Source organism: Euleptes europaea, chromosome 4 (assembly GCF_029931775.1).
Source record: "Euleptes europaea isolate rEulEur1 chromosome 4, rEulEur1.hap1, whole genome shotgun sequence".
Taxonomy (NCBI): domain Eukaryota; kingdom Metazoa; phylum Chordata; class Lepidosauria; order Squamata; family Sphaerodactylidae; genus Euleptes; species Euleptes europaea.
Window position 1 is genome coordinate 115,254,260 of NC_079315.1, and position 10,828 is coordinate 115,265,087.

Sequence of the window (10,828 nt, forward strand, 5' to 3'; positions counted from 1 at the left end):
CAGGTGTTCCTTACATCGGGGGGATTTCTTACCTTCCCCACAGAATGCAAAAAACATATAGGTCTGGGAGAAACAAGGTTTTCCCAGCCTAGCTACCTCCTCAACCACCAGTTCATCTCCATAAACTGTCAGCCCTTTCTGAGAGGAAATGGTTTCTCCTGCTCTCATCCATCACAGAGCCAGCGTGGTGTAATGGTTAAGAGCAGTGGTTTGGAGTGGTGGAGTCTGATCTGGAGAACTGGGTTTGATTCCCCACTCCTCCACATTAGTGGTGGAGGCTAATCTGGTGAACTGGATTTGTTTCCCCACTCCTACATACAAAGCCAGCTGGGTGATCTTGGGCAAGTTACAGCTCTGTTAGAGCTCTCTCAGCCTCACCTACCTCACAGGGTGTCTGTTGTGGGGAGGGGAAGGGAAGGTGATTGTAAGCCGGTTTGAGTCTCCCTTAAGTGGTAGAGGAAGTCGAGGAAGTCGGCACATAAAAACCAACTCTTCTTCTAATATGTAAGAATATGTGGACTAGACAGATTGCAGGCTTGTGTTTAAACAATATGATAGTTTACACGGAGGCTTTAAGAAACAAAATCTAAATCCCCAGTGAGAAGTACTGTCTCCACTGACACCCGCTGCTGCTGAGGCCCCGTATGACCACCATCATACTCGATGCTGCTATTTACAGAAAACTGACATCATCAGGGCTCGCCTTTATCTGTAACCGTTTTCCATGAGCATCACCAAGCCTGCTTGCACAAGGCAATTCTTTTGTTGAAGGTGCGTAATGTTCAGAACCATCACTACATATTGCTTTGCTGTTGCGCGCGCACACGTTCCACCCACTTCTGTCTCCGAAAATAAACCAACCTCCTGAGCAAAAAGGCTTCTGTGCCAAGTACAATGGAGCCCTGACCTTCTGGCTGCCGCTTTAGCAACGGTATCCCTAAATACCTTTTGTAATCTGTTATTTCACCTATTAAAGGCTGTCTCTCATAACGTGAATCTGACCCTCAACAACTTCCCAGGGGCATATAAGTCCTTTAAATACATATAAAATTATATTCACAGCTAGCTGAAGAGTTGGATCAGCTGGCTACAGATTTTTTTTTTAATGATCTCTCCAGAGTAGGACCAATGCAGGTCCTACTGGGAAACCAGCACCGTTAACCAGGGCTGATAAAATTACACTTGAAGTCTCCAAGTAATAAAAATCCACTCTGGATCAGTGTCAGTACATGACTCCCTCAGATCGCTAACCATGTCGATAAACAACATGTTTGAGAGAAAGCAGCCCTGCGAGCAGGTCAGTTATATTGCTCGGAATAGCTGCTATGAGACCCCGTATATACCTTTCCACTTCCAGCGTCCCCACTCAACTGACAGCTTGAGAAATGGTAAAAGAGGCGTGGGTTTCCCGGACTGATGATCTAACCCTTTTTGCCCCCTTTATAATAGTGTGAAACACAGTGGGCACTTGTAAGGAGACTACCCACTTGTAATGAGAACATTCAAGCACTCCCTCCAAAAAAGAGAATGGTGTGGATCAGCATTCTCAAGTGACAGCTCTTAGTATTTAAACATGAGAGAAAGCCAAGAGAATCAAACCTATGCTCATTATGCTGCTCACAGCCGTTATTTAAATAGCCAGAGTGGTGTGAGGCATCCCAGAATTAGAACCTGAAGAGAAAGACTTTTAAATAATTTAAGAGGAGGAACTGTCAGGTTTCAGAACCCTTTAAGAAGTGTCCTATGTTATGCTCATATGCTCTGACAGAACCCTGGCCAACTTTATTTACCCTTTGCCTTTATTTCCCCCCCTCCCATTTTTATTAGCTAGAGGAAGCATGCAGTTTGTACAATTTTGTGAGCAGGCATGAAAAATAATCAGAAACTTAGTAGATGATGATGCACATACACTAGGGTTGCCAGCTCCGGGTTGGGAAATACCTGGAGATTTTGGGGGTGGGGCCTGAGGAGGGTGGGGTTTGGAGAGGGGAGGGACTTTAATGCCATAGGGTCCAATTTCCAAAGCGGCCATTTTCTCCAGGTGAATTGACCTCTGTTGGCTGGAGATCAGTTGTAATAGCAGATCGCCAGCCACTACCTGGTGGCTGGCAACCCTAACGAACACCCAGATGTCTACCACCTCCCAACGTGGTTATCAAGAAGGATGAGACTGGTGTAATTTGATTTGCAGTTATGCTCAGCCTTCTTTATCTCAGTTTAATTCTACACCATCAGCCATCATCAACTTGTTTATTTACTTTATTTATATCCCACCTTTTCCCCCAAAGGGGACCCAAAGAGGCTTAACACAGTTCTCCTCTCCTCCGTTTTATTCTCACAACAACCCTGAGAGGTAGCGGTTAGGCTGAGTGTGCAACTGGCCTGAGGTCGCCGAGCAAGCTTCAATGGCAGACTGATAAAACTCCTCTAATGTGATAAAACTATTAGACTACAGCTCATGTTTATCCCTCGGTCATTCTAGGACAAAAAGGGCAAGAGTCCAGTAGCACCTTAAAGACTAACAAAAATATTTTCTGGTAGGGTATGAGCTTTCGTGAGCCACAGCTCACTTCTTCAGATACTTCTTCTGTCATTTACCATCTCTCTTCTGGCAAAGATATTTCTAGGAACTCCAGTGGGACTAGTGCTGCAGGAAGGAGAAATAAAGTAGTAGCACAGGAAGGAATCTCATGGTTTGAGCAAGAAATGAAATTGCTATCTGACTGAACTACACAAGAGGAATGCTAGAGTTTTCCCTGCAATTTATTTCATAATTAGCAGACAAGCCACAGCAAACTGCTCCAAAGATCTGCAAATGATGGACCACCAGTGCTGCCATGCCAATTTTAATAGCAATACCGATCAGTTAAAACCTTACAGCAGAATACTGCCTGGTTTATCTTGAGTATTTGCAAAAATAGGTATTCATACCAGCATAGTCACAGAATATCTTCTGTGATTACTTTTTTAAAAATCTGAACATTATTAAGCCTGCAACACTCATTAACTAGGGGGAAGGAAAGGGCAAAAAAAAGTCCAACAGCACCGAGTCATTACTGACCCATGGGGTGACGTGATGTCATATCCCGACGTTTACTAGGCAGACTATGTTTACGGGGTGGTTTGCCATTGCCTTCCCCAGTCGTCTACGCTTTACCCACAGCGAGCTGGGTACTCATTTTACTGACCTTGGAAGGATGGAAGGCTGAGTCAACCTTGAGCCGGCTACCTGAAACCGACTTCCATCGGGATCGAACTCAGGTTGTGAGCAGAGCTTTTTACTGCAGTACTGCAGCTTACCACTCTGCACCATGGGGCTCCTCGAAACTGTATAACTGAATGTTAAATTAGCTTTTCGTTTCTCTTTGGGATTCCAACCCTGCACTCAGGGGGTAGGAGAGAAAGGGCTGAATGCAGAGTTTTGCACTTGGACCATCCCACTTCCTTTTCCCTACTATAGCCCCATTTACCCACCAACCTGCGCTGCTTCTAAAAAAATCAGCAGACACAAAGGGCTGCTCCTGGAAAGTGAAAAATCACCAACACAAACAAATTTCCATGTACATTGGAAATACTTTCTATTCCTGTGCAGGGTTCATCAAACTCCTGGCCATATTTTAAAGATTTGTTTCCTCTAGCAACTTAAGTGCTTGAGAACTTCAGCTTACAGAGCTGGACAACAAATAGCCAATGAGTGGTTACATCAGAGATGCTTCCACATAGGTTCCCAAAAAGGGCAGGCTGATGAAAACTAGTTTTTTTTTTTTTTTTTACCATTCTAGTTTTAATTCATTCCCTCCAAAGACTAGCTTTTCATCATCAGGGATTAATAAGACAAAGATCTCCATTTATGTTGCATCAGAAAAAGCAGGCTCTAGTTCATAAAAGTCTATGATGAAATAGAAAATTTTGTTAAGTCTTTTAAGGTGCCACTATCAAAGCAGGAATAGTTAACATACATTTAAGCTGGTTTATGAAGTTCTTTGGTATCAACTACGCAGTTATATCCAAAAACTTAGTTAATATACTGATTGGTTTAGAGAAGGAGGCTGGTGCACTTGCATGGAAGTTCACCAGATATTATGGAGATATAAACTTGAAAATACTTCTCACTGATACCCACCCCCCTCATGACTGTATTCCTCAAAACCGAATTTGTACTGGTTGCCAGGGTATTTAGATAAGTCCTTTGCTTTGAATGACTTACTGAAGCTCTGATATAAGCTCATCAATAGCTTTGTACATTTTGCTCTAAACATCCCCCCCCCAAAAAAAGGACGTCCGCCATGATAAATGTGCCTGATTAAGTGACCTACTGCAATCACTATTCTCACTCAATATCCCAAGGGGCCTGTAAAGATAGCTGCTAAACCTACAAATTAAACTTTGTTGAAGCAAGTGTCAAGTCACAGAAACTCAAAGCAGCTATATTTATCATTCAACTGTCATTAAACCAGCTGAAAGGAATTCTTAACTTGAAAGCCGGGCAGTTGTATTTCGGTTACACCTCTGGCTTGTTTCCATCTTCACTAACACTGGGCAGATAAAATATTAAGAAGCAGGGTAGGGTGAGGGGAGAGAATTATGTGAGCATCTAAAACATTTGTTGACATATGGGAGGGGGGAACAAGCGGGACTGCAAGACAGTTTGCATCTTCATGCCACTGAGGAAAATGGTTACTAACTTCCAATCTGCAGAAACTTTCAACTGTAGCATAGAATCATAGAGTTGGAAGGGACCACCAGGGTCATTTAGTCCAGCCCCCTGCGCAATGCAGGAAATTCACAACTACCTCCCCCACACACACCCAGTGACCCCTACTCCACGCCCAGAGGATGGCCAAGATGCCCTCCCTCTCATCATCTGCCTAAGGTCACAGAATCAGCATTGCTGGCAGATGGCCACCTAGCCTCTTGCTTAAAAACTTCCAGGGAAGGAGAGTGGATATAACAAGTATGTACGCGCACTTGAACTTGCCCCGGGGATAAGGCTTTGGGCACAGGAAGAAATAGTCTATACCGAAGATATGCTCTGCATCAGCCTATGATGAAATGCAACCCTGTACTTATTCAGATAACTGAGCTGCCACATCTTCAGAGTCCTGCTCGTGGCAGCTCTCAACGTGGAACAGAACAAAATAAAACAGCGTAAAAATCATCAGTAAGCCATACAAACAAGGCAAAGCACCAAACAGCTCTCAAGCCAGCAGCAGACTATAAGAATGCCTAAAAAAAGATTGAGCCCATTAGTGCAAAAGTTGAGTAAAAAGAAACATTTTGGTATGGCATCTAGAACAGAGCAAGGCTGGCATCAAGTGTGCCTGGAAGAGAAAGGTGTCCTGCAGGCAAGGCACCACCACTGAAAAAGCCCAGTCTCTGATCACCACCTGCCTCAACTCTGCAAGCAAGTCTACAGAGAGCAAAAGTTTAAGAAAGGGATCTTAACTGGTGGGCTGGACAGTACAGGAGGAGGTGACCCTTTAGGTCAGGCGTTGGGAACGTCAGGCCTGGGGCGCGTTTAAGGCCTGCGAAATCATTTGGTCTGGCCCTTCATGGGTCCTGGCAGATCTCTAGCTCAGAAGGATCTAAGATTGGTGATCCAACCCCTCCAGCGGACAGGAATAGCCTTCTATTCAAGGCAGATGTGAGTTTGCTATGCCGAGAAAAGGAACCTTTTTACCCCCTTGCAGAAGAGTCTTTAGCTATGGAGCTGCTAGGACCGCCCAAGAAACTGTGTTAACCCTTTCCCACCTGGGCCGTAGAAAAATGTATTCCCTCTGTACTACAAGAGGGCTGGGGGCGGAAGTGGCGACAATGGAGGTGTTGAAGGAGGCAGGGCCAGAATACGGGGGGAGGGGAGGTCTTAGCCAGTGTGTCCTCATTTCATCCCTGCAGGCGGAGGTAGCAGGAGCTGGCTGTAGAATCCGGCCCCGACCATGCGGAGCAGGAGCAACTCTGGCATGCGGCTGGATGGCTATGCCCGGGTGGTGCAACAGACTGTCCTGTGCCACCAGGTGGGCAAGTGCACCACTGGTTGGATGCCTGCCTGCTTGCCCGCACATGTGGGGGGGTCATCTAGGGCATCTGCCTGCTTGGGGCTAATTTTTAAGTTTGATAATTTAAGTTTGATAATTTTGTAAGGCCCGCGAATGATGAATTCACATGAAGCTGCCTTATACTGAATCAGAGCCTTGGTCCATCAAAGTCAGTATTGTCTACTCAGACCAGCAGCAGCTCTCCAGGGTCTCAGGCAGAGGTCTTTCACATCACCAACTTGCCTGGTCTCTTTAAGTGGAGATGCCGGGGATTGAACCTGGGACCTTCTGCATGCCAAGCAGATGCTCTACCACTGAGCCACAGCCCCTCCCCATATGTTATAAATATCCAAATGGCCCTTGGCAGAAAAAAGGTTCCCCACCCCTGATTTAGGTACTCCAGTCCCAACCCATTTTGAGCCTTGAAAGGTAAGAACCAGTGCCAACAACTGAGCCTGGAAACAGAGGGACATCCAGTCCAGATCTCTCAGCACAGGGGTGACACCATCCCTGAATCCTCTCTCCCCATAACAATAGTCTGATTGCCATATTTTGGAACAAATGAAGTGCATGAAGAGTTTTCAGGACGCAGCCTCACATGAACTGCATTACAGTAATCTAGCCTGGGTGCAGTCAGAGCTTGGGTCACTGCAGCCAAACCATGTTTTTCGAGGGACAACCACAGCTGGCACATCAGCCGAAGCTAGACGCCACAGAGGATACTTGAACTTCCAACCACAGGCTAGGCCAAGATCCAACAACAGTCCCAAGATACAAACCTGCCCTTTCAGGAGGAGCGCAACATCCCTTCGGTACAGGCTGACTCCTTAGCCTTCAAGCAGCTTTTCCACTGGCCATCAGCACCTCAGTCTTGTTTGGAGAGAGCTCCAGTTTACTGGCCCTCATAAATCCCATTATCTGTAGACCCAACGTAAATCCCAATGCTGTAGCACATTGCTCAACTAATTCTAGCTCTCCTCTACCGAGGTACAATCTCTGCTTCTCTTTTCATCCTGGACTGAGAATCATAAGAACATAAGAAAAGCCCTGCTGGATCAGACCAAGGCCCATCAAGTCCAGCAGTTTGTTCACACAGTGGCCAACCAGGTGCCTCTAGGAAGCCCACAAACAAGAAAACTGCAGCAGCATTATCCTGCCTATGTTCCACAGCACCTAACATAATAGGCCTGCTCCTCTGATCCTGGAGAGAATAGGGATGCATCATGACTAGCACCCATTTGGACTAATAGCCCTGGATAGCCCTCTCCTCCATGAACATGTTCACTCCCCTCTTAAAGCCTTCCAAGTTGGCAGCCATCCCCATATCCTGGGGCAGGGAGTTCCACAATTTAACTATGTGCTGTGTGAAGAAATACTTCCTTTTATCAATTTTGAATCTCACCCTCCAGCTTCAGCAAATGACCCCACGTTCTAGTATTGTGAGAGAGGGAGAAAAGCTTCTCCCTGTCCAATCTCTCCATACCATGCGTAATTTTACAGACCTCTATCATGTAACGTTCAAGGATATAATGTTAAAACACTGTGCTTAGCATCAAACTGCATATAGCAGGGGAGACAAGTTGGAAGGGGCCATACAGGCCATCTAGTCCAACCCCCCTGCTCAATGCAGGGTAGGTCTAAAGCATCCCTGACATACATTCGTTTGGCCACTGCTTGAAACCTGCCAATGAGGTTCCTAGGGAGGTCCCTAGGGAGTGGATGCCACTGGAGAACTACTAGAAAGCCATTCCCTCCCTGTGATGCTAATCAAGGGGAATAAGCACCCATTCTTAAACCATTAAAATAAATTGCCACAGAAACAATGGAAGGGAATGAAGAGACCAAAAGGCCTCTTCATGACATTTCACAGTATTAGGAAAGACGAAACAGAGTCACAGCTAAGGCCTTCACCTCACACAAAACAAAGTCGTTCCTACAAAACGTGTCTAACATACAGGACCGGTAGTGAAGGTGGAGGTCGTCTAGTCCAAACCCGGCTCAGGGCAGGAATATGCAACTACAGCATCACCGACACACAGCCTCTGCGTAAAGGCCTCCACTGAAGGAGAGACCTCCCAGCACCATTAAACCTATCCAAAATCTGCCTGGCCTTTCACAGAAGGAGGCATACCTGAGGCTCTCCAGATGAGGGAAACCCGTCCTTTCCTTTTAACAGCTAGCCAGCCTGTCAAGGGACCCAAAAACTTGTCTTCAATTTTGTATTGTGATAACCCTAAAAGTTATTTTTAAGGCATTACCTGGGCTGGGGTAGGCCTAAAAAGGGTACACAGACTTTCGAGGATGGGGGGGGGAAGGGGAGCTCAGCCCTCGTTTTCAGCAGCCAACACGCCCGAAGTCCATCCACAGAATCCTAGAGCTGGAAAGGATCCCCCAGGGTCATCTAGTCTAACCCCCTGCACAGTGCAGGAAATTCACAACTCCCTCCTCCCTTCACATCTCCAGTGACCCCCTACTCCATGTCCAGAAGATGGCCAAGGTGCCATCCCTCTCATGATCTGCTTAAAGCCATAGAATCAGCATTGCTGACAGATGGCCATCTAGCCTCTGCTTAAAAACCTTCAGGGAAGGAGAGCTCACCACCTCCCGAGGAAGCCACGCCTAAACGACCTCAGACAGAGGATTTTCATATCAGTTACTACTTCATCCTTTCAGCTGGAGTGTCTGGGGACAGAGCCGTGTAAAGGCCTGAACACAGAATCATAGGGATCATCTAGTCCAACCCCCTGCACAATGCAGGAAACTCACAACTACCTCCCCCACCCCATACCTCCAGTGACCTACTCCACGCCCAGAAGATGGCAACAAAAAACCCCTCCCTGTGAGCAGAGAAATGACAATATAGGAAGGGATGTGTGTTTTCTTCCCCACTAGCCCCATTTCCCTCCTGTCAAGACAACTGATGAGAGGGAGGGCATCTTGGGCATCCTCTGGGCATGGAGTAGGGGGTCACTGGGGGTGTGGGGGGGAGCATTGTGAATTTCCTGCATTGTGCAGGGGGTTGGACTAGATGACCCTGGTGGTCCCTTCCAACTCTATGATTCTATGATCCTATAAAACCTGCTGATTCTGTGACCTTAGGCAGATGATGAGATGGAGGGCATCTCGGCCATCTTCTGGGCATGGAGTAGGGGGGTCACTGGGTGTGTGTTGGGGGGGGAGGTAGTTGTGAATTTCCTGCAATGTGCAGGGGGTTGGACTAGATGACCCTGGTGGTCCCTTCCAACTCTATGATTCTACGATCATGAGAGGAAGGGAATCTTGGCCATCTTCTGGGCTTGGAGTAGGGGTCATTGGGGGCATGGGGGAGGAGGTTGTTGTGAATTTCCTGCATTGTGCAGGGGGTAGGACTAGATGACCCTGGTGGTCCCTTCCAACTCTATGATTCTACGATCATGAGAGGAAGGGAATCTTGGCCATCTTCTGGGCTTGGAGTAGGGGTCATTGGGGGCATGGGGGAGGAGGTTGTTGTGAATTTCCTGCATTGTGCAGGGGGTAGGACTAGATGACCCTGGTGGTCCCTTCCAACTCTATGATTCTATGAACGTCCCAGAAAAAGGAGGCCGGGGGGGGGGTTAGGTGAGCAGGCCAGGCAGGGGGGTCACGAGGGGAGGGTCGCGGTCCCCCCCTCCCCGGGAAAGGAGGGGTTGGGCGGACCCTCTCGCCTGAGGAGAAGAATAGGGAAGCGGCAAGCCGAGGCCCGCCGACCGAGGGTCACTCACCAGCGCCGCCGCCCCTCCCGGCCTCCGGCCCAGCGCAGCGGGCCGCTTCGGGCATGAGGGGCCCGGTTCCCTCCCGTCCCGGCCCTTCGTCGCTCGGGGTCGCCGCTTCCGCCCCGGCCCGGCAGGAGAGGAAGAAATGTCACCACAGGCGAGGGGAGGCCGTTGGGCTCGCCTCGGCTCGAGCTCCCTCCAGCGTCACTTCCGGTCGCGGCGCCGCGGGCGGCGGAAGGAAGGAAGGCAGGCGCGGGGAGAGAGAGAGAGAGAGAGAGAGCGGGTGACGTCGCGCGGGGGGGGGGCCGCGCCGCAGCGCCACCTGGCGGCTCCACCCCGCCCAACGCGCCTCTGCGAGAAGGGGGAAGGAGAAATTGGCGGCGGGGGAAAGGGAGGTGACGCGCGGCGGCCAAGGCCACGCCCCCTCCTTACCGGGGGGGGGGGCGTCTTTTTGTAACGGTTTTTAACCGTCTCAGAGATGGAGGCGCCGACCCGGAAGGCCCAGTTTTAACAGGATCTTGTCAGAGCTCGTGATGCATTCCTAGTCTCTCCAGGATCCGAGGAGCACGCCTATTATATTATATTATATTATAATATTATATATATTTTTTGTAAGTGCAGCAATCAAAGTCTTTCGTTTTAAAGAGGGCCCATGTATTTCGCACTTGGCCTCCCCTGCAGAGTTGTGATGACCTTCACACAACGCGTAGTTGAATGGTGGAACTCCCTGCCCCAGGATGTGGGGATGGCCACCAACTTGGAAGGCTTGAAGAGGGGAGTGGACATGTTGATGGAGAAGAGGGGTATTCATGGCTACTAGTAAAAACAGATACTAGTCATGATGCAGACCCGTTCTCTCCAGGATCAGAGGAGCATGCCAAATATATTAGGTGCTGTGGAACACAGGCAGGAGAATGCTGCTGCAGTCGTCTTAGTTTGGGGGCTTCCTAGAGGCACCTGGTTGGCCACTGTGTGAACAGACTGCTGGACTTGATGGGCCTTGGTCTGATCCAGCAGGGCTTTTCTTATGTTCTTATGTAGTTAAATTGTGGGACTCCCTGC